Source organism: Leuciscus leuciscus, assembly GCF_965113295.1.
Source record: "Leuciscus leuciscus genome assembly, chromosome: 5".
Lineage (NCBI taxonomy): Eukaryota > Metazoa > Chordata > Actinopteri > Cypriniformes > Leuciscidae > Leuciscus > Leuciscus leuciscus.
The window spans coordinates 51,420,757-51,445,898 of NC_138729.1; the positions used below are offsets into that span (position 1 = coordinate 51,420,757).

General features: G+C 37.6%; 3 protein-coding genes across 3 annotated transcripts in view; 1 reads left to right on the plus strand and 2 right to left on the minus strand.

The window, feature by feature from the left end:
• The window catches only part of srrm3 (serine/arginine repetitive matrix 3), a 115,045-nt gene extending 91,695 nt beyond the window's left edge, over positions 1 to 23,350 (minus strand). The window contains exon 1 of the mRNA XM_082171252.1: positions 23,220 to 23,350. The gene's annotated coding sequence lies outside the window, so the exon portion shown is untranslated. The remainder of the gene's footprint in view (positions 1 to 23,219) is intronic.
• The window catches only part of rpain (RPA interacting protein), a 159,980-nt gene that overhangs the window by 82,121 nt on the left and 52,717 nt on the right, over positions 1 to 25,142 (plus strand). The window lies entirely within an intron of this gene.
• Positions 24,596 to 25,142, minus strand: part of mlxipl (MLX interacting protein like) — a 45,712-nt gene continuing 45,165 nt past the window's right edge. Inside the window, exon 17 of the mRNA XM_082171217.1 lies at positions 24,596 to 25,142. This exon is cut by the window's right edge and continues 952 nt beyond it. The gene's annotated coding sequence lies outside the window, so the exon portion shown is untranslated.

The window sequence follows — 25,142 nt, forward strand, 5'->3', positions numbered from 1 at the left end:
ATTTATACCTATGTTACTTGTCACTTGTCTTGTCACTTTATATTGTATGTGTACTGGAAGCTACTGTCACCAAGACAAATTCCTCGTATGCGCAAGCATACTTGGCAATAAAGCTCTTTCTGATTCTGATTCTGATTTCTGGGTCTCGTCTACAAATCGACGTCCCCACTCAATAAGTCTCCTAGTCTAACTTGTTTCCCTTACTAACTAGTTTTCTTGCTGCGCAGCATAAATGACAGACAAACTCTAGCAAATGTCCATTAAATGCTTTAATCACGGCCGGGAGAGTTTCTCGAACAGTTCTCAGAGAAATCTCTCCCAAGAAGCAAGGCCGGAGGATCTCAGACAAATTCCATTGAGAATCCCACCAGAAAACCCGAATACAACAGTTTTTATAGAATCGAGAAAACAAATAAGACTAACATGTCACCTTCAGTATGATTGGTTCAATTGGTTCAAAAGCCCCAACCTTTTCCCTCTGTCACTGGCACAAGCAAACTCTGTTTTTGTGATTACGTATCACACAAGGTTTGAGAACTAGTCATCTGTCTAGTTTCACTTCCCCTATTTGTTATTTATACACACACACACACACACACACACACACACACACACACACACACACACACACACACACACACACACACACACACACACACACACGCACTCAAAGTCACAAGTTTTCCCTAAAGAGTTTGGAAACATTTAAAAGCATATGAATGTCATTCCTGCAAGAAAAACAAATGTTAGTTGATTAATTAAAGTTGATTCATTAAAATCCATCACACGCGTTAACGGTCCGCCTGGAAACAAAGCCGTGGTGAAGCCAAACCCCCTCATCTAAGAGGAAAGCCATCGTGTTTACAACTGTGATGATGAGTGAATGAGCGCTTATCAGGATCAACTAAACGCTGGATTTTCAAAAGAGCGTGACGTCCACGGCATAGACTCTTTCAAATACATCCAAGTTTTACAGCCAGTCTGTTATTGCAGGGACATCGACTTTACATTTCACTCCCCTAAACATGATGCTGAACAAAACCAACTGTGATTGGATGCTTTAGATGTCAGTCACTAGTGGCACTGCTAATTTAAATACATCTTTCAGGAGTGACAGGTTCTCCAGCGCAGCTTTAACACGCTCATTTTCCTCCATGTATCAGTGTAGAATGACAAAACACTAAATCACTTTTTGTCACATTATATATTGCACATCTTAGAGCTGAATAATCAAATGCGCTCTCCTAATACACAGCACTGGGAGAATTTCTATACAATTAAGCAACACTGTAAACATTGCAATTTTAAATATGATTTAATGTGGGTTTTTGGAACATTAATTTCCCTATATGACACTAGTCTTGTAGTCGACGAGTATGAGCGTTCAGACAGAAACGTTTAAATAATATTAATGTTCAGCAGCAAAAATGGCGTTATAATTGGTTTGATTCATTTCTGTGAATCAGTTCAAACTCTCCAATTCAATCAATCAATTCTAATCTCAGATCCGTTGACATTGAATTGCTCAAAATATTAAAAATGAGCAAAACACTCAAAAATGTTCCTGGAAGTCCCTGATAGAAATTGTGAAATGGTTTAGCTATATACACTCCTGCTCAAACCTTTTGTTTTTTTCTGCTGACCAAGACTGCATTTATTTGATCAAAAATACAGTAAAAACTGTGAAATATTATAAAAATTTTAATAGCTGTTTTTTTATGTGAATATATAGTAAAGTTTAATTTATTCCTGTGATCAAAGCTGAATTTTCAGCATCATTACTCCAGTCTTCAGTGTCACATGATCCTTCACAAATCACTCTAATATGATGATTTAATACTCAATAAACATTTATGATTATTATCAATGTTGAAATCAGTTCATGTTTTTTTGTGGAAATGGTGATACATTTATTTTCCAGTATTCTTTGATGTATATAAAGTCCAAAAAAACTGCATTTATTTGAAATAGAAATAAATATGATTTAATAACTTTAATTATTTAATAATATTATTTATTATTTATAACTTTTTTCAATATTATAAAAGCATTTACTGTCCCTTTTGAGCAATTTGATACCATCCTTGCTTTATAAAACTATCAATTTCTATAAATAAGTAAAAAACATACTGACCGTTAGGTAAATATTGCTGTTATACATTATATTTAAAAAACACCATAATTTAAGGTATTTTAGAGCAAATAAATAAATAAAGATGATCATTCAAACAGTGGAGAAAAAGTATTGAAATCTTCAACACTGATAATGGTTTGTTGTTTTAAGAGTTAACAACACACACAACATCGATCACGTACGAATGATTTAACACTCCCACAACACACACGTGGTTTAGCTAGACATGAGGGATCGCGCATGCATGAGTCCTGTGACAGATCTCAGAGTCTGAGAGTGAGAGATGTTATCCAGAAGCCTCAGGCATGTTCCTCTGAGCCCTGAAGCTCACGTCAAGTCGTCTCCATTTGCTGGAAAAGGTCAGACAGCCTTTCTCTCCACCTCAGGCATATATGGACGTCCATTTCTGCCAGCTGTCGACCTCTCGTTCGGTCTCTCTGTCTATAACAATACATGCATGGGTGATCATCACACAGTCAGTGTTCTAGCAGGTTCCTCTGGGATCATCATATCATCACAATCTTCACAGCTTCGGCTCGACTACAACACGAAGGATTTCTTGGGCAAAAGCTTGACCCATTCTGCTTACACAATAGCTGTGTCTCGGTTCAGAGGCTGGAGAGCATTTGAAGGTTGAGTTAATCATCCAGGGTCAAACGAACGCTGTCCAATTTCGAGAGCTCCTTCAAATTCAGTCTACAAATGCGTCAAAAGTTAGACTGAGCAGATTCTTTGCAGCCTAGCCTATCCCAAGATTCATTGCAACTTAAATTTACTCAAATAACTATACTACTAATAATAAGCCTAATAAAAAAAAAATAACGACTTTAAACTTAAACTTTTTTGGGGGTTTAAAACTACTTCAAACTTAAAAATGTCTGATCTAAAGCTATTTAGTCCACTTCAAACTTCCTGGTCCGGCTTATCAAATCATCATATTAGAATCATCATGTGACACTGAAGACTGGAGTAATGATGCTGAAAATTCAGCTTTGATCACAGGAATAAATTACACTTTACTAGATATTCACATAGAAAACAGCTGATTTAAAGTGGAATAATATTTCACAATTTTACTGTTTTTACTGAATTTTTATCAAATAAATGCAAAAAAATATTAATTTGTTTTACACACTTTTGAATGCCAGTGTATATCTGCATCATTTCAGTATTTACAGGGACCAAAAATATTGATAGTAATGAGACCTATACAAGAAACTTTACATTTTTGCTCAAACTTCCTGTTTCAATAGGAAATATGTCAACACGTCAAAGATAATTGTGCAAACCAAGCCATTCCACGGGGTCTGTAAAGATAAAGTGCACTGAAAACCACACAAGCCAGCCCATAAACACTGTTTCTGAAATGTGTCCTGTTTTACACAACCCATAGCATGCTGTCAACACCATTAAACCCTCACATAGATGATGCATCTAAGAATTATGCTAATAAAAAAGAAAAACCTCATTAACGTGACGAGTCTACCATCATGACTCATCATCATCTCTAATTTAAATGTTTGCATTCACGACCGAACGGAAATCTTGCTGCAAACTAAATACATCTGCTAGAATAAGTTTGGGTGGAAAAAATCTGTATTTCTGCACAATTATAGACAAACACAATCTGTAATAACTAGTAATAACACATGAACAGTTGTACTTCTGAGTGATCATTGACATGGCAGGCTGGATAAAGAAAGTGAACCTCTGAATCGGAGCCAATTATGTATTACTAGATAACTGAGATGCTGAGGAAAAACCTAAAGAGGGCTGTGGTATCATTCATAACCAGAGAAACTGATCAACTAAAATAGATTTATGGTCCAAACTTGGTCAAAAGTCTCATAAGCAGCCACAGAAAATGTTTGGTGGAGGTTTTACACTGCTGGTCAAACACCTGGAATAATTCAGATTTTATTAATATTTTAAATGAAGTCTCTTATGCTCATTAAGGCTGTATTTATTTGATCAAAAATACAGTAAAAACAGCAAAATGAGTGAAATATTATTCCAACATTAATCATCTGTTTTCTATGTGAATATCTAGTAAAGTGTAATTTATTCCTGTGATCAAAGCTGAATTTTCAGCATCATTACTCCAGTCTTCAGTGTCACATGATCCTTCACAAATCAGTATAATATGATGATTTGAATATTTATGCTTTTTTTATGCTTCATATTTTTGTGGAAACTTTGATACAATATTTTTTTTTCAAGCTTTGGTGAGAATAAGAGACTTCTTTCAAACATAAAATATTCCAAACTTTTGACCGATACTGTACAAGTGACTAGGCAAGGCAAGGCAAGGCAAGTTTATTTATATAGCACATTTCATACACAATGGCAATTCAAAGTGCTTTACATAGAAGAAATTAAAATAAGAAAAAGAAATAAGAATAATTAAAACAGTTTAGAAAAATAAAATAAAATACAGTACTTTTAAAAATAAAAAAAAGAATATTATTATAGATCTTTCCTTCAAAGGATTCCCTTAAATCTTTCCTTCTTTTAACCTTCAATCTTCTTACGACTTCCATCTATCAACTTTCCTTTAACTTTCTTTTCTCCCTCATTTACTCACACGTTCTTTTCACTTTCTTTAGCACTTTAGCACTGCGTTCACATTCTTTCTCAGAGGAAAACTTTAATATCGTCATTTAAATACTGTTCTACTTTCAAACCCACATTAATACACGTCACTTTCACATTATCACTTTCTTTTACACCTTCTGAGTGGGCATTTACAGTTTCGGGCTAAATGCCCTGCTGACATAGGAGAAATTAAAATAATTAAAAGAAATAAGAATAATTAAAACAGTCGGACGAACAGCGGCACAGTGCTCATTCAGTAAATGCTTGACTAAATTCAAGGGGTCCTTTACTTTCTCCACCCTGCATTGTGAATGCTTACATACTGTATTCAATAAAACTGTGATGTATGGGTAAATAAACAGGGCGATGTCAAAACATTTTGTTGGGGTTTGCATGAATCCCCTAGAAAGACTATTAAAAAACTCAATGCATGTGCTTTTCTAACACCCCAGAATAGCTGAGTTTTAACCTGATAACCGGCATCAAAAGAGTTTGTTTGGCGTGTTATCGAGTAAATGCCTTCATATGCAGCGCGTGAACGCCACAAGAAATCAGAATTCTGGTAAAAACGAAGCGACTTTCATGTCCTTTTTTGACATTTTTCAAAAGAGAAATAATTTCCGGATCCATTCTATGAAGGGCACTTGGGTTTCTCTGAATGGCGTCATTAACTTCAATCATGGAATGAGAGTAATGCGAGAACACACATGATAACCTTCAAAATATGTCCTGTTTCTGCATGTGAGATCAGACTGTGCTGGTATATTTGTGGCTGTAAATGCTATAAATTAGACTACAATTAGGCTGTGACTCATATATAATAAGTGTAAAAAAGGTATAAATAGCAACAAACAGCATTTTGTTTACAATAATAGATGTAAAGTGTAAGCAGAAGTAATGCGCTGTTTGATAAAGGCACTGGCTATTTATAATAAAAGTAAAAATGCTATATTTTGCACATTTGCACTAAATAATAGCATTTTGTTTACAATAAACACAAATAGTGATTGATACTGTTAAAGTGGTGGTTGATTATGATTTCACTTGTCTAACTTTAGTTAGTGTGTAATGTTGCGGTTTGAGCATAAACAACATCTGCAAAGTTACGACGCTCAAAGTTCAAAGCAAAGGGAGATATTTGCTTTTAAAGAAATGGCTTTTTAAGGACTACAACAAACGGCTGGTAGAGACTACACCACATTCCTCCCGGGTAAGTGACATCACCAACCCTAGAATTTACATAAACCCCGCCCCCTGAACACGATTTATAGATTATGAAGACAGAATATGCTAATCAATGACTAGAAGATAACTACACATCAGCTACATAAATTCATCAACTAACCATTCAGAAATGTCCTGTTGCTTCTACATGTTGTCACTTCTTCTTGAGTCTCTCCATCATTGTCTGACTCCGGTTTGAACATAAAAGGCTAAAAGTTTTTGAAATTTTCAGTGCATGTCTGTGTGTGAGGTAAAAGAACACGAGCTCTTGAAGCTCCGCCCCCTGTGCCGGGAGCAGCAGCTCATTTGCATTTAAAGGAACAGACACAAAGACGTTGCGTTTTTGCTCACCCTCAAAAAGTGACAATTTTAACATGCTGTATAAAAATATCTGTGGAGTATTTTGAGCTAAAACTTCACACACTCTGGGGACATCAGAGACTTATTTTACATCTGGTGAAAAGTGCATTATACCACCCCTTTAATGGGGTCCTATTGTGCTTTTTCACCTCTTCCACTTTAGTTAGTCTGTACTGTTGCTCTTTGAGCATAAAAGAGATCTGCAAGGTTACAAAGCTCAAAGTCACTCCAAAGGGAGATATTGTATTTAACAGAATCCACTTTTCAAGAACTACAACGGACGGCTCGTTTGGACTACAACGCGTATTTCAGGATCTTATGAAGTCATAATGTTCCTCATTTAAATAATCCCCGTCCACAGAATACACAAAAAATGTGTCGATTACTGTTTGAATTACCATAGCTTTCCGACAAATTTCATGATTAAATGGTGTATAACTTTGTATCTAAAAAAATTACAAAAACGTACCACTCTGAAACGTCCTGTGAACGCTGTGCTTGCATAGTCTCTGAATGAAATCTGTTCTACACGATCCTCTTGTTTGTTAACATTATTATTATTAAGTCTAAATCAGACTTGCATTGGTTTGAAATTGTTGCTATTTACATCTGCTAAGAGGTGTCAATCAAAGCACACTGGGCCAATCACAGCACACTGGGCCAGCTAACCAATCACAGCACACTGGGCCAGGGGCCAGCTAACCAATCACAGCACACTGGGCCAGCGAACCAATCACAGCACACTGGGCAAGGGGCCAGCTAACCAATCACAGCACACCGGGCCAGCGAACCAATCACAGCACACCTGGCCAGCAAACCAATCACAGCACACTGGACCAGGAGCCAGCTAACCAATCACAGCACACTGGGCCAGCTAACCAATCACAGAACATTTGGTATTTCAGAAGGAGGGGCTTCATCGTTTAACCAGACTGGGGAGAGAGAAGCTGTAATAATGTAAAATATGTGAAAAATAATGTGTTTTTTGAACAATCAAACATGAAAACATATTCTAGTACACCCCCAAGACAAAATCAAGACTTCGTAAAAGGGTCACGTGACCCCTTTAATGCAAAGTTTAAACAGAAGTAAGAGGCTATTTGTACCAGAGATAAAAATCTGAGGTGGGAAAACAGACTTTGCCAACAAACCTCAGTGTAAACACACACTGCCATTAAATAAATGTGTTGGTGAAAGTATGAAGAGTTTCTATTTCTCTGTCTGTCTGTGTGTGTGTGTGTGTGCGGCTCAAAGCACGTCTGTGAATGTTATTGTCTTCTATAACTATTCAGCATCAGAATAAATTATAAATGGCACCGTTCTTTTATAGCCAGAGAGATAATGAGCAGGTCACGTGACCTGAGCATCTGGACTGATGTATACATGGATTCTGTTGAGTGTGTGTGTGTGTGTGTGTGTGTGTGTGTGTGTGTGTGTGTGTGTGAGTGTGTCTGTGTGTGTACGCCTTATGAAAAGGCAGAAATATTTCCAGAGGGAGACGGGAAGTTCAGTAACACAGTAAGAGCTGTCTTGAGCTGTCAGTCAAAGCATCACACACACACACACACACACACACACACACACACACACACACACACACACACACACACACACACACACGCACACACACCGTGTGCGTTCTGTCAAAACAATGTACTGTCGTTGCCCACATAATACCACACTTGCACTCCTATAAAGCCTACAGTATCTTATCTATTATGCACATTTCTGAGGCCTTATGATCAACATGATCAAAAAGTAAAAGCCTTTTAATATAACTGTACAAACGTCCTCCTTCAGCTCAATTTATTTTATTTTTTGGGGGGGAAAAATCACGTTCACATGTACGAAATATGATCATCAGGCTTTTGATGAATGTTTATTTGTTCATCTCTCAATCATCATTGAATTGGGGGGGGGGGGGGGGGGGGGGGTTGACACTGCTTCAAATGTCTGCGTGTTGTCAGCTATCAGCACGTAAGCACAGCTTTAGCTCCGCCCACACGGCACGCCTCCAGCCGCTCGGTTTTTTCCGGAAAGAAAATATCTTTCTTTTATAAATATGATAAAACTAAAGACTTTTTGGAGATATGAAGGATGCAATACTACTCTATAGGTACTCAAGATTAACATGAGATTGACTGAAACTGAGTGTTTCACCCCCCCCCCTTTAAGCATCATATTAAGACACATTATTAGCAGATATAGAGTGATGACTGATATTTATTAGGGATGTCCCGATACCACTTTTTCACTTCCGATACGATACCGATGTCGCAGCTTTGGCTATTTGCCGATACCGATATCAATCCGATATTTTGATTTTATTCTTGAACTAATACTACTAATAATAAAATATATGGAAGCACTTTGCTCAATTAGCCACATAAAAACATCTCACTCAAATGGAGAACAAATAATTCTCCAGTATATAGTCCACAACAGCAGCTGATAATGAAAGACTGCCACTCTTTATTCAAAAGACCTTGAGATATGTTTGGTAACCTGAATGAATTTAAAATTAATTTGCTATATTTTAGATCAATATATTTGTTTCCTTAAATTTTTAATTAACTTTAACTTTATTCTCATCTGAATTATAAATAATTTATTTCTGTATAAAATAATACTACTTTTAAAAACACATTTGATTTTCTTTTTTAATCAATGTAGAATGTGTAAATTAAAAATAAACAGATTAGTGCTCTGTTTTAGGACAATAAATGAAAACCAATGCAATATGATGAATGTCCAAAAGATGAGATCATTTTTGCTTTTAAACAGCGTGTGTGTGTCTGTGTGTGTGTGTGTGATTTTGGTTGGGTGACAGTTACAGTTTGACAAGAGTTTACAGTTTGACAAAAGCACAATGTTGTGTTTTACACAAATATAAGTAGGCTAAACACTTTTTGCAGTTTTAATGATGTCCTGTATGAAAATGACGGAGTATGTTTTTCGATCGCGCCCGTGCCTCTCTCTCTCTCTGACACACACACACACACACACACACACACACACACACACACACACACACACACACACACACACACACACATTCCAGCACTGCAATCTTGACATCGCAGCCTGTTCATTTTGCTGCATTCACACCAAACGCGAATAGAGCGTCAAATTCGCGTCTATCGCGTCTAGTTCGATGCTTTAACAGTTTGAATCCATTCGCGCGTCCAAAGCGAATAGGACGCGCCGCGCGCGTATAATGATAAAGCGAGCATTTGAAGCGATAGACGCGCGTTCAGAGCTAAGGCGGGGCATAGATATCATATATAAACGCTAGATGTCTTATGGCTCCGTCACTTCCGGCATCACCGTTCGGCCATCTTGTCACAGTGTAGCTGTGAATTAAGGTGAGTGATCACTGATCAGCATGCACACAAATCCTCTTATCTCGCTGAAATCTTGACGGATTTACAAACGGTTTGGTTTCTTACAAACGTTATTAACGTGGCTATGTATGTTATAATTATTCATATGTATGCAGTGTATGTATGCAGTGTCATAACTACATCTCTGACGTTTATAACAAACCAAACCGTTTGAAAATCGGTAGAAAATTTAGCAAGTTATGGTTATTTAAAAGTACATGCACGAGTGAGCGAGCACACTGTGGCAAGATGGCCGCCACGTGCAGACGTCGACCTCCATTGGCCAGCAGCGCGCACGAGACATCTAGCCTTTATATATGATATCTATGAGGCGGGGCTACAGATTAGGTGTCCGTCCCTAAAGAACCCGCATATGTGCGTATCTAACAGTAACGTTAGTTCCGTATTACATTAAATAATGTGCACGCGAGTTTTATTTATTTTTATACCGTGTATTCTCTGTGTAAATCCATGCACCGAACGTACGTTCAGTACGAATACATGTACCGTTCCACCCCTAATAGGTATCGTATCGGATACATTTTATTTATTTTTTTATCCGATCTAGCGTTTTGGGCCAGTATCGGCACGATACCGATGCCGTGGATCGGATCGGGACATCCCTAATATTTATATGCATTTTATGTCAGTATTCTGTTATAAATTCTCAATGGACAGTATTGATGTGGAAAGGCATGATGTGGATTACCACACAAAAAATGTAATTGCTCATTTAAATAAATAAATAAGTGTATAATGAGGCACTGACAATGAAAGTGTCTACATTTTTCAAAGCTTGTCATGTTATAAAAGCACTTTCTGTACATGCATTCTGCTGTCAAAACTTGAGTATTATTTGAGCCATCATTGTTAGTCATTTTAAGTTTTTCCAGTTAATGCACTGCTTTTGCATTGTCATGGTGACAGAGTTATAAAATTGGATGCAGAGTAAAAGGTTAAGCGATTTCTTTCACCTTAATACAGTGTTAACAGGCGAATTGTTTATGTCGTGTGGCTGTACTTTTAATGTTTAAAGATTGTAAATCTCTCACTGTATTCCAGATTTTTGCTGTTTTGTTTAAAAAAATGAGGAAATGAATTGTGGTAATCAACAGTCCAACACAAATCCTGTTTAGCTTAGAGACACAGAGACGTCTGGTTTGATGTTTGAGGGGTGCGACCTGGAAACCTGATTCACTCCAGATCATCTGATCTGTGTGTGTGTGTGTGTGTGTGTGCGCTCTCCTGAGACAGACACGCTTCTCTATTATTCAGTGGAAGAGAGTGCAGATGTACAGGTATCGGCACACACACACACACACACACACACACTCAGAATGGAAAAAATCAATTGTTTCTCCTACAAACTGAAACCCCAGTAATAATCTCACATTCATCTCCACTGGAGTTTCATAGAGATCTCCACAACGTCTCAAACTGAGCTCAGACATGCCAAGATAAAGTGTGCCATCGAACGCCACTGCATCAACACTCTCAAAGCTTCTGAACGAGGGTTTTCACAATCGAACGTTTCAGTGAACATTCTTAAAAGAAACATTTTTGACAGATAAACAAATGTTTACATGGTTATATTTTCATATGCATATTGCATTCATACTTGAAAGATGTCAAACTGGCACGAGTGAAATTGCAGTGAACTTAAACCAAGAAAAGAATCATGTCTAGTTTTTAAATTATGGTTATTATAGTTCACTAAAACTGAAGCTAAAGGCATGAAAATACATTTTTATTACTTGAAATAAACGTTAACTGAAAAATAATACAAAATGCTGGGTCAAATATGGAGAATATAATAACCAATAAGTTAAACATTTAAACGGCTGGGTTCATATTTTGAAACATCCCAGCATTGGGCTGAGAGGCTTGGGAATAAATTGGAGAAACCTTAATTAACATTAATATACACAAAATGATAGATATACAACTGGAGACTTAATTATTTGGTTATATTTTCATATGCATATTATTGTTCCCTATACCTGGTTTGTAAATTGATATTGTTCAATAAAAATAAAAAAATAAAAAATAAATAAATAGATGTCAAACTGGCACGAGTCAAATTGCAGGTACTTAAACCAAAGAATAAATAAATTGATGGCTAGTTTTTAAATTATGGTTATTATACTGAACTAAAAACTGGAAGAAAAAAAAGAGAAAAACATGAAACTAAAACCATGAAAAAACATTTTTGTTACTTGAAATAAACGTTAACTGAAAAATTTGTCAATGCCAATAAGGAACCTTTATTTTTAAGAATGACTGAATATGATATTTTTTGCACTGATGAATCATGAACAACAACTATGTAAGCTTGTTTCCGCCATTGAATAAAAAATAAAAAAGGTAATTGCGACTTTACATCTCACAATTCTGACTTTATAACAAGCAATTGCGACTATAAAGTCAGTGCAACTAATTGCGATTTATAAAGTCAGAATTATGAGATATAGCCTAAACTCGCAATTGTGTGAAATAAACTCTCAATTCTGACATTATTCTCAGAATTGCATGTTTATATCTCGCAATTCTGGCTTAATAACATGCAATTGCGACTTAAATCACGTGATTCTGACTTTATAAACTCAGATTCTTTATTCTGATTCTCTAAACTCACAATTGTGAGATATAAATGTGCAATGATCTTTTAAAATGTTTTTCTCTGTGGCGGAAACAAGCTTCCTCGCACAACAACACCAGGAACACGCATTAAGAATGTAAATCGGCTGTGTTTTGATGTCGCTGATGCTAGAGACATTAGAAGCGACTGTGAAGTCAGTCAGAAGCAGTCGAGGATAGAAAGGTCAGCGAGGGAAAGAGCAGAACGAGTCCTCAGCTGTCTCTGTGGACAAACGCATGAGCAGCGCAGCTTCAAACACAGTCTTTCATTTCATCTTCCCTCATGCCTTCAATAATGCGCTTTCATCTGCTCTCTCCATCAGACCAGGACTGTGTTTCTCGACAGAATCATGAGCTCAGATGATTGTGGCAAAACGATGAAGCTTTTGAGAAACGCAGCACCAGAGACACTGTGAACACCTGAACCAATCAGAATCAGTCGACTGAACTGATTCAGAAAACCAGGGGCAGGTTTCACAAAGCTATTTTAGAGCGGTCTATAGTGTTAGACAAGTCTATAATGTGCTCATACACTAGTCTAATGCAAGTTACACTGTTTCACAAAAATAAAGACTGACTTCATTTAGACCAAAAACATTAGACACCTTAACCCCAGGCTAACTTACCCCCAGACACCTTACCCCAGGCTAACTTACCCCCAGACACCTTCCCCCCAGGCTAACTTACCCCCAGACACCTTACCCCAGGCTAACTTACCCCCAGACACCTTCCCCCCAGGCTAACTTACCCCCAGACACCTTCCCCCCAGGCTAACTTACCCCCAGACACCTTCCCCCCAGGCTAACTTACCCCCAGACACCTTACCCCCAGGCTAACTTACCCCCAGACACCTTCCCCCCAGGCAGAGTCCTTCCGCGGGTACCCGCATAAAAGTGGCTGAAACAGGTGGATTGTGACATTCCTAAAATTCACAGGCGGGGACGCGGGCGGATAATGAACTCCTTGCGGGCGGGTAGCGGATGAAAAATATGTGCAATATTTGTATGTCTAAATTACCAGCATTACACATACGCAAATATGTGTTTTAGTCAGGCCATCCTTAAAAATAATCTTGTTTGCCGTAACCCGACCGACCCTGTCAATTTAGGACCGACCCAATTTAATTTTTTTCTCCCCTTTTAGTCCGACCAAGTTGCGACATTAAATTTCTCTGTACTGTAGGCTAATAGGCCTATGTGTTGTAGCCCAGTCATTAAAAAACGATTTAGTTTCATATTCATGTTTAAATAAAATAATATAATTTGTTTTATGTTGATTATATGAAAAGTGAAAAGCATGAATAAGATAAGATGATCCCGAATATCGTGAGACAAATTGAGTGGGCAGACATGATTGTGACCACTTCATTAAGTTTGTTCAGCCTTTCTTTAAAGTGAATTTCGTTTTGTATTAATTGTATCTTAATTTTAATCAATGTTTCATCTACCAAATTCAGGGATTTAATAAATAAGCAGTAAATATAGCAGGCAGGCAATATAATCAGGACACGGCCGGAGGCGCCCGCGCGTGAAATGATGAACTTAAATGAACCGAAACTCAACGTATAAGCTACTTGCCTCACAGACCTGAGAAATAGAAAGCATGAAATGTGTACTTTTAAACAAAACAATTCAAAACGAAAGAAAACAGACTGTTCTCTGCTTATAATCCGTATGAAATGTGCATTTCTCTCTGGCGCGTTCACTACTGCGAAGATCGCGAGTCAGCATCGTCATCTTTGACACAGAAAACACTTGCTTATTAATAAACAATTGAAACGTCTCATTGATATATTTGACATAGGCCTATTAATAATCATTACTTTTCCAAGTTCTTTGTGACAGCTTTTAGGTGCGTTATTGGCAGGCAATGGCAGCGCACCCTTACATGTTGTTACATGAACGCGTCACCTGTGTGGTTTATCGCGGGCACGGGTCGGGTAATGGGCCAAATATTAACGGGTCTGGGCGGGTGCGGATTTAATTTTGATATTATCACGGGTGATGGGTCGGATCTGGTGCTGAACTTTGCGGGTACGGGCGGGGGCGGGTCTCCAAAAATGGACCCGTGCAGGACTCTGCCCCCAGGCTAACTTACCCCCAGACACCTTCCCCCAGACACCTTACCCAGGCTAACTTACCCCCAGACACCTTACCCCAGGCTAACTTACCCCCAGACACCTTACCCAGGCTAACTTACCCCCAGACACCTTACCCCAGGCTAACTTACCCCCAGACACCTTACCCAGGCTAACTTACCCCCAGACACCTTCCCCCCAGGCTAACCTACCCCCAGACACCTTCCCCCCAGGCTAACTTACCCCCAGACACCTTAACCCCAGGCTAACTTACCCCCAGACACCTTACCCCAGGCTAACTTAGGTCTAAGACTCTGTTACCTTGGCAACCAGCAGTAACAATCAGTTACATTACAAACAGCCAAAAGAAAAGGGAAAATGGCTCATAATTTAAACATTTCTTCTTGTTACTACATTCTCCGCTAAATTTCCCACGTAAAATGTCCTTGTAACTGTTATACTCCTCCAACACACACATATGTTCCGCTGGGGTAAACTGCACTGAGCGGCTGAATGCGCTTACTCGATCCGCCATGTTTTTTGTTTTGAAAAGTGTCTTATTTTACCCAGAATGCATTGCAGTGTAGTCCTACTTAAGATAGTCAGAGTCTTAAGTGCTTTGTGCAACGGTCTGATTTAGATGTCTATCTGAAGTCTGACTATCTACTATATCTAAGCCATAGTCAAAGTCTATCTTTGTGTGAAACCGGCCCCTGGTCTGAGAGACTCACTCAGAATTAGGGATGCACAATATATCGAAATTATCGAGATATCGCAAATGTATATATCGTGATATGAATATCGCAACGGCTTGCAATAACGGGTCATGAAGAAAACACAAAGAGAAAATCACTCACTCTCTCGGCTGAATAACTTCTGTAGCTTTAATAAGAATCAGGATATATTTAATTCATACAGTGAAAACTAAGCAGTGTTTTATTTTTACATTTGATTATTCAGTTTCTGTTGTTTAATAACCCTAATGTAGGATAACCTGAACCCCTGAACCCCACTGATGTTAAAATAACACTTCTTATATACAGTAAAACACTGATGTTCACGTTCAGAAGCTGTAGGGGTGTTTTACTGTCACAAGAAGAATGTGAAACACATGTAGGTTATATAATTTTAAAGATATTTTAAAGATAATTAAGTTTATTTCACACACTTTAAGCATCATCGAATCGCATCTCGCATTATTATTTAATAAGTTATCGCATATCGCACTTTTCTTCAATATCGTGCAGCCCTACAGACTGAAGAGTTCTGAGAGATGATTGAGTTATGGTTACGCTTGGTTAACTACAGTTGCAAAAAAAAAAGAAAAAAAAAAAGAAAGCCTGTTTAATTTTAAGGGTCAGAAAAGAGTCATGAAAAATAATGGTAAAAATTATGAAAAATTATGGTAAAAATTATGAAAAATAATGGCAAAAATTATAAATGGACTTCAATTAAAGGAAATTAAAAATCCCTTTAAATCTAAATAAGAACATCCATATCCAAACAACAAGACACAATATTTTTTTTTTTTACTATAACATCATTAATATTATTAAATAATAATAAAAATGTATTACAACAATATTAATATCGTTTTTTTTTTTTTTTTTTACAAATGTAAACAATAGTAATCTTTTATTTTAAGAATATTAATATTATTAAACAATATAAATACTGTTTACGCATATTTTAAAATAATTAAAAAAATAATCCTATTTTCATTAGACCAATAATAGTTTATTTTAAAGGGAAATTGTGTCATAATTTGCTCATCCTCATGTCCTTCCGAACCTGTATGCATTTATTTCTTCTGTGAAACAGAAAAGAATATATTTTTGGCAAAAACAAAACAAAAAACACACAAAATATCTTCTTTTGTGTTCCACAGACGAAATAAACGCAGACTGAATAATATTTCATGATGTTGAGCCCAAAGCACTCAGAACAGATCACATGATGTTAGTTTAGAAATGAACTTTGTCTTTGATGTGACTCAAAAGATTCCATTTATATTCTGATTGGAAGTGGATTTGGCACATTGTGTCTGATAGGCTCTTTGAACCCTGAGATCAGTGTAGAAAACCTAGAATACTCTCATGTGCTTCCAAACCCGTATGAACACAAGAGAAGAGTGCTCAGAGTGCTCATTTACATTTAATAATAATAATAATAATAATAATAAAAGAGGTTTAGGGCTGTCGAGCTACAAAAAATGCTGCAAAAAGTGTCTTATACCTCATATTCCAAGTTTTATAAAGTCATATAATAAAAATTTAAATTATGTCAAGAGAATAATGATTATAATGAATAAATTAAAGTATTGTGTGACATTAGTCATGTGAACAAATTTTATAATGCTTTTATGGTGCTATTAATCTTTTCGAAGCTCCAGCTCCCATTATGAAAAACGCACTTTCTGCAAATATTAAAAGCATTTATACTTCAGTGTGAATTTAATGCATAATTAACGATGATTCAATACTAGAAACACACACTTATGATTGCATTTCTGCTGAGAAATAAGCATCATTTAATATATATTGGTTATATCTAGCGATCAGAGAAACATGGAAGATTGTTTCCGCCACAGAATAAAACATTTTAAAAAATAATTGCGACTTTTAACTCACAATTGCGAGTTTACATTTCTCAGAATTGCGAGATATAAAGTCAGAATTGTGAGAAATAAATCATAAATAAATAAAACTCGCAAATAATTCTATTCTATTCTTATTTAATAAATAAAACTCGCAAATCTGACCTTTTTATCACAATTGCGAGTTTCTATCACGCAATTCTGACTTTATAACACGCAATTGCGTGTTATAAAGTCAGAATTGCAAGATATAAACATCCAATTCTGAGAAAAATAGTCAGAATTGTGAGATCTAAACTCGCAATTCGTACTTTTTTTCTCGCTATTGCGACTTTATATCACGCAATTCTGAGTTAAAAAGTCAGAACTGCGAGATGTAAACTCGGAAACACTTTACAATAAGTTCCCGTTAGTTAAAGCATTACATTTGTTACAACATTTATTAGTGTTTGTTAACATTAGTTAATAAAAATACAACTGTTCATTGTTGGTTCATGTTAGCTCAGGTCCATTAAATAACATATGCAACTTTTGATTTAATATGGCATTAAGAAATGCTGAAATTAGCATAAGATTAATAAATGCGTACCAATACTCTAATGAGAGTTAGTAGAATGTCTAAAGTGGACCATGTAAATAAAGTGCAACCAAATGCTTTCAATGTTAGCTCATGTTAACTAATGCAAAGACAAACTACTAGTCCATGTCCGTCTCCCTTCAGCGCCACATTATGACTGTGATGACTGCAGTGTGTGTATGGTCAAATGCATTGTTAATATTCTCAGGTTTTTACTCAGACCTCCTGGAAATGAAGTCGGAAATTGCAAAAGGTCCACATGCATTTCTGCTAATTCTACTGTTGTTCTGTAATGGTGTTTATAGACGAACTCTGCGGTGAAATTCTGCAGATAAATAGACAGAAAAATGAGAGTCTGCTGAGAGTCAACGTTCCCATTTAGCATTACACACACTCCAGTGTGCAGTTAGAGGACAGGAACACACACACGCACACACACACACACACACACACACACACACACACACACACACACACACACACACACACACACACACACACACACACACACACACACACACACACACACACACACACACACACACACACACACACACACACACACACACACACACACACACACACACACACACACACACACACGTTAACCAGCCCCCTGAGGATCTGTGTGCCCTTCAGTGGAATGACAGAAGAGAGAATAAGGGGAGAAAGTTTTGATAAAATGGAGGGAGAAAAGAAAGAAATGGGGTGAGAGAGAGAGAAACCTGGACTTAGATATAACACACTACCTCGCGTTTGTTTCCGCTGGCCTTCAGACACACAGTGTGCACTTTTCTGACTTCATCTTTACACCAGTTGCTTTAAGAGCCCATTTTTAAGAGAATAGGTGAAACATAATAATATAGCTAATATGATGAAACATTAGCAATTAATATGAATAAAAGAACATCAATGGAGAAAGATGAGTTTGTTTGCTTGCAGAATGACGTATTCTAGCCTGATCTAAACAATGAAGTGCACAATGTCAATCAGCCTCTAAATGTAAACATGTTCATTTTATAAATAAGCTTTATGTGTGTAAATACTTTATTGCAATCCATGCAATTTATTTATTCTATGTATGCATAAGTGTTTGCATTTCAGAAGCTGTCAAAATGCAGATATTTCAGATCAAAACATGAATATCTATGAATATTAATGAGGTCACGCGGCCTCTAGGGGGCGCAAACACACGGTTTCAGTCATCAGGCAAACATCTGTAGCCCGAATTTACAAAAGAGAAACTCGTCTGCCAAACACTTCTGATCTATGATCGGCAATCAACATGGATGAGTGTGAAACGAGTGTTAAATGAGTGTTAAATGCCTCTGGGAACCAGTTCCCTAACCTAACACTCACTTATAGTACGTCGGAGCATCAAAATAAAGTGTTAGCAGATATTAAAGCTACAATATGTACGAGTTTTGTAATCAAATATCCAGAAATCACTTGCACAGTGTGATATATTTCCTGCAGTTGTGTACTTACAATATCCCAAAAGTTCCCAAAGATTTTTAATTTCAGAGACATTCCAATTTTAAATAATGGCTCGTCCATATTCACTTGTTACGTAATATCCGCGTTATCCCTGGTTTCCGCTCGTTCTGCCGTAGTAACCATGGCGACCGACATGGACAACTGCGTTACGTCTAGCGGCGCGCTCACGCTGTTGATCAAACATTATGGATCATGGCAAGCAGACTTTGGGACAGAAGGAGAACTAAAACAAGGATCAATATCAGCGTGGCGTTTTCGAGATGCCGAGAGCTAGCGTCCGCGGCTAACTTCCACTCGACAGAGACGCGCGAGCAAATGTACATTAAACTAATCAATATTATACAGCTCAACATGATGAAATGTTAGAATATGATCAGTATGTTATGCTAATGTTGATCTGCTAGTCTCATACACACAAACTAACACATAGAATAACATTATAACTTTAACACTCAAATGCAGTTTAGTGTGATAGTGTAGAGCAAGTGAACAGTGCTGCGTTCCCTCACAAGTTTCATTCGTCTAATAAACTGACTCGCGTGTGGCGCTGAGATCTGTCTCTCATTAGCACTCCCTGCTTCACACCACAATCATGTTAAACACATCAGTGTATTCACTCATCCATAAACATTATTAGATCCATCGGCATGACGACAAGTTCCATAATTCCGCTTATGCGTCATCAACCGACGCCTTTGTTATTGTAAGAGGTTAGCGACTCCTAGTGGTGAAAAAAATGACATATTGCAGCTTTAAGCAGACGGTCCACTGATACTAACACTCTTGATGATCCGCTGGTGAGTTTTGCACAAGGAAGCACCACTTACAATTCATTACATTTCAGAGACTCTCAACATTTACAAACACACACACACACACACACACACACACACACACACACACACACACACACACACACGAAACTGATCTCAGATGTATTTACTGTCACACAGCCCAAAAGAAAAGAAAAGAAAAAAGACTCCGCAAACATTGCACTTTTTTTTTTTTTTTCAATACAGTCTTAAAGCAGGGATATGCAGTTTCGGGAATTTCTTCGCTGTATTCTCGCTTTTTGCTCGCGAGTTTCTCTCTAGAGCTCCCCCTACAGCTTCGGAATAGATATTTGACAACTAGGGCTGGTCCGAATACCATTTTTTGAGCTTTGAAGCTTCGGTAGTAATGAACATCGAATATTCGGAGAGAGGAGGCTGAACATTATTCTTCTCTCTAATAAAGGCAGGAATCTCGATGTGTCTGTATGTCCGTTTGCATTTTGATTATTTCGAGAACCGTTCATCCAATCGACTTCACAAGTGCAGTGTCGCATTTGGTGCAATATAGATGGACACGCGAGACGCGACACATTGAGAATTAATAAACTTTTAGTAAACTACAGAACACCGCGAGGTCTGTTAACAGACACACAGGTCTATTACCTTAAGCAATACTTTTAAGGTAGTCTAATATTTTTCTGACTAACAAATTACTGACACAGTAAAGGGTAGATTTAAATAAAGAAAAACGAATTTTAAATAAAGAAAAACGAAATTTAAATAAAGAAAAAACGAAATTTAAATAAAGAAAAACGAAATTTAAATAAAGAAAAAACGAAATTTAAATAAAGAAAAACGAAATTAAGTTCAATTAAAAACGAGATTAATTTAGATTGATAATAACGAGTAAAAAGGCTAATACATTTTGTTTCTATTATTCTATTTTCCACAATGTCAAAGCAACGCAACCCAAAACACAAGCTCAGGCATGCACTTCTGTCCACACACACACTCCGCTGTTCTGCGCTCTAGCCAGAGAACACTCCCATTGCTGGAACACTTTTAGGCGTCGGTTCTATTTCTAGCATGCACGCGTTTTCCGAAAAAAAAAACGAATATTTGAATGTCAAATTTTCAAATCGAATACCAACCCACCGAACGAATATTCGAATATTCGGGTCCAGCCCTATTGACAACACTGTCGAAAAACTCATTGGCGACTCTCAGACACCAGAGGCTAGTAGATCAACGACATCAGAGCAGATGGGACATTCTTTAAAACGTCTTCTTCATTCAGGGTTCGAGCGCAATAATGACAGAATTTTAGCAGATTTTTTTGCCGTAAAGCAATTCGTTACATCGCGAGACCTGATATCACGCGATACTTCCTGACGCTGAGGACCCGCCGGCCCAAAGTTGCAAGGGTGGTTTTTCGGCTCACAGGCGCTTGGGCGGTGCGAGACGACCACCATTCAACCCAAAAAAGTCATATAACTATTCCAATGACTCCGAAGATGTTCGCTTGAGGTAAAAAAGTTACTTAGTTCACCTTTAAATTTCTCAGGCAATATTTTTAGACCATTCACTATTTTCAGAATTCCAGAAAACATACGTGACCCTGGACCTCAAAACCAAAGTCACATGGAGCAATTTTATGAAAATTGAGATGTATGCATAATCTGAAAGCTGAATAAATACGCTTTCCATTGATGTATGGCTTGTTAGGATAGGACAATATTTGGTCGAGATACAACTATTGTAAATCTGGAATCTGAGGATGCAAAAAAATCGAAACATTGAGAAAATCTCCTTTAAAGTTGTTCATTAATGTGCACGATTGTGCTGCATTCACTCACACAAATACATGTTTGATATATTTACAGTAGGAAATTTACTAAATATCTTCATGGAACATGATCTTTACTTAATATCCTAATGATTTTTGGCATAAAAGAAAAATGGATAATTTTGACCCATACAATGTATTGTTGGCTATTGCCACAGATATACCCGTGCGACTCGAGACTGGTGACGTGATCCAGGGTCACATAATGATGAAAGCTTGAGCATCTTGACAGTGTTCACTGGATCCGGATCATGTGCTAGCTAAGCTCTTATTAGGTTTGCCGAGCTAAAGCCCCTGAAACACCAGATCTGCACCGTCCATGTCATTTCTACAGAGAAACACATCCTTCCTGCACAATATATTCAGCAGAACACGCTGAAATAAATCTACATAACTGCGGATATGCAGAATAAAACGCCACCCTGGGAATTACTGACAACCAGCGCTGGATAACTAACCCCTGCATTAAGAGTCTCTCTCTGAGGCGGTGACCCCTGAGTAAAGACGGGGTACAGCTCTTCAGGAGAGTGTGTGTGTGTGTGTGTGTGTGTGTGTGTGTGTGTGTGGAGCTGTCAATCAATGCCTTCAACACACACACACATCATCTATTCCAGGAACACCACGTCCATATCATTCATTTAGCATCAGAAATAAGAACAAAGATGCATAAATATGAGAAGCTCTGCAAGATAATTTTGCATTACATAACTTAGTATAACTCATGTTGCAACATAAATACAGCAAAGTATGGCAAGACAATGCGAAATTAATAAGTACTTGAACCTATACTTGAATTGGGACATAATAGTGATAATATATAATAGATTTTGGGTAACACTTTACTCTGAGGTGACGTAGTTACACGTGACTACATGTACGTACTATAGTAATAACAGTAAATGATGCATAATTACACGTTACTAACCCTAAACCAAAAACCCTAACCGTAAATCTATAAGTGCGTGTAGTTAATGAATGTAATGCAGTAGTTATTTGACTAGTTATAATGTAACTACGTCACATAAAAATAAAGTGTAACCCGATTTTGTTATGATTAAGTTAATAATCATAAATGACACAGAATAATGTCGTGCTGGATGTTGCTTCTCTGAGGCTCGGGTCAGATCTCTAATGATTACCGTAACGCGCATTTATCGGACCATTATTTGATCCAGATATCGAGATCATGTCATTTAAATCAATACTTTTTTAGGAAGAACGTAAACTACTATACGTCATCGTTGATTTCAAACACGTCGTATTATTATGACCGAAACAGCGATTTTGTCGGACGGTCGATAAAGAGGGAAATGTTATTAAATGTCATGAGTTTGTGTTTGATTTGCACAGACACATAAACAGAGTACATAAAGGACAAAAGAATCGGCGTTGATCGCGTTTAATCACATTAAGCGCTTATAGCGTCGTGTGTGTGTGTGTGTGTGTGTGTGTGTGATGCTCACGCGCACTCTCGTGTTGTTCTTGCGATATTTTTGCGAGTAAATGGTAAATAATCTTACCGGTTGGTGTTGTGGATGAGGATGCGATTCTGCGGTGGTCTGGTGTGTGTGTTCCTCTGGTTTTGCGGTGGTTTGGTGTGTGTGTGTGTTCCTCTGAGGATCGGGAGCTGTCCTCCGCGCGCAGTGCTGAACGCTCAGTGCTGGACAGCGACCGAGAACGGGACGATTCCAGCGAAGCGCGTTAGAGACAGCGACACCCAGCGGCCGGGAGGCGCAACTGCAATACTGACTCATTTCAAGACGAATAACTCCATCATATTTAAAAAAAAGAATCGGAGGGAACCTAAAAACAGGCTGATTAAGTAATGACAATAACAATTCATAAAAGAGTAAGTTAAAGGCGTTTATAATATGTGAAGGAAAGAAAGACGAGTATAAGTGTGAACTCGCTAGCGACACCTGGTGAGATACGGTTACCACAGACACATTTCTGGATACATGTCATTTAGTGTTACACACACACACAAAGAAACACAAAGAAACACACAGAAAGACACACACACACACACACACACACACACACTTGTACATCTATCTTTATGAGGACATTCATTGACACAATGCAATCTCTAGCCGCTTACCCTAACCTTACCCATCACAACTAAGTGCCTAACCCGACCCCTGACCCTAAACCGACCCTTAGCCTCATTATAACCTTATCCATAAAACCAAGTCTTGACCCTCAAACAGGCCTTTAAAGGCTCTCAGAAAGTGAGGACCGGCCAAAATGTCCTCACTTTACTCTCTTTGTCCTCACTCCAATGGTCTAAAACACACAAACTGGTCCTCACAAAGATAGTTGTACAAGTACACACACACACACACACACACACACACACACACACACACACACACACACACACACACACACACATAAACACACACACACACACACACACACAAAGAAACACACACTCACATAAAGACACAAACACGCATAAAGAAACACATTCATATACAGACACACAGACAGAGACACAGACACACACACACACACACAGACACATTCATATACAGACGCACACACAATATATATATCTCTCCACACACACACACACACACACACAATTAATTCTCAATTCATAAAAAAATTAAGAAAATGTAATGAAATAATTGTCTAAAGTCTACACAAGATGCACCAGAAAGGGTACAAATTGTTATTTCTTATGTTTTAAAATTGCAATTACATTTCATTGTAATGTCTGTGTATAGAAATTAAATCTAGTTACCTTTCATGATAGTTCAACTGTATGCTAGATAGTGGTTCATCTAATAGATCTCACCAAAAAACCAATGTTTGCCTCTGATGCTTTAAATAGAGTTGTGGGACAGTGTATGTGTGTATGTGTGCACAGCGCCATCAAACACTAAAGCCGTCACAGTCAAACCTTACATTTATTCCTTGAGGGAAATTCACACTTTGTTGAAAAGACCAACAGAACAAAAGCTGAAATGACATGTAAACCAGGCACAGAACGTTATACTGTAAAACACTCACATTCATTGATATTTTGAGAATTACAGAGCAATAACATCAACAGGAGAAACTATGCAGTGTCCTCAAGAGTAAGGCATTAAACGGCACATGAAAAACACATCAATGCTGATCAGCTTCTGTTTTCCTATAAATAATGAAAAGAACAGACAACTAAACCATTTACCATCAATAAGCACTTGTATATTTGTTGGAAAGAGCATCATTGGCTGCATTTGTGAGAGAGTACATTGTGATTGGTCGTTGCTGTTGTGATTGGATGAGCATGAGGGTCGAATGATTGGCTGCGGGTTTGAGAGCGTGCTGTCATTGGTTGTAGCTGAGGGATGAATGTCATTGGTTGTAACCAAGGGATGAATGTCATTGGTTGTAGCCGAGGGATGAATGTCATTGGTTGTAGCCGAAGGATGAATGCCATTGGTTGTAGC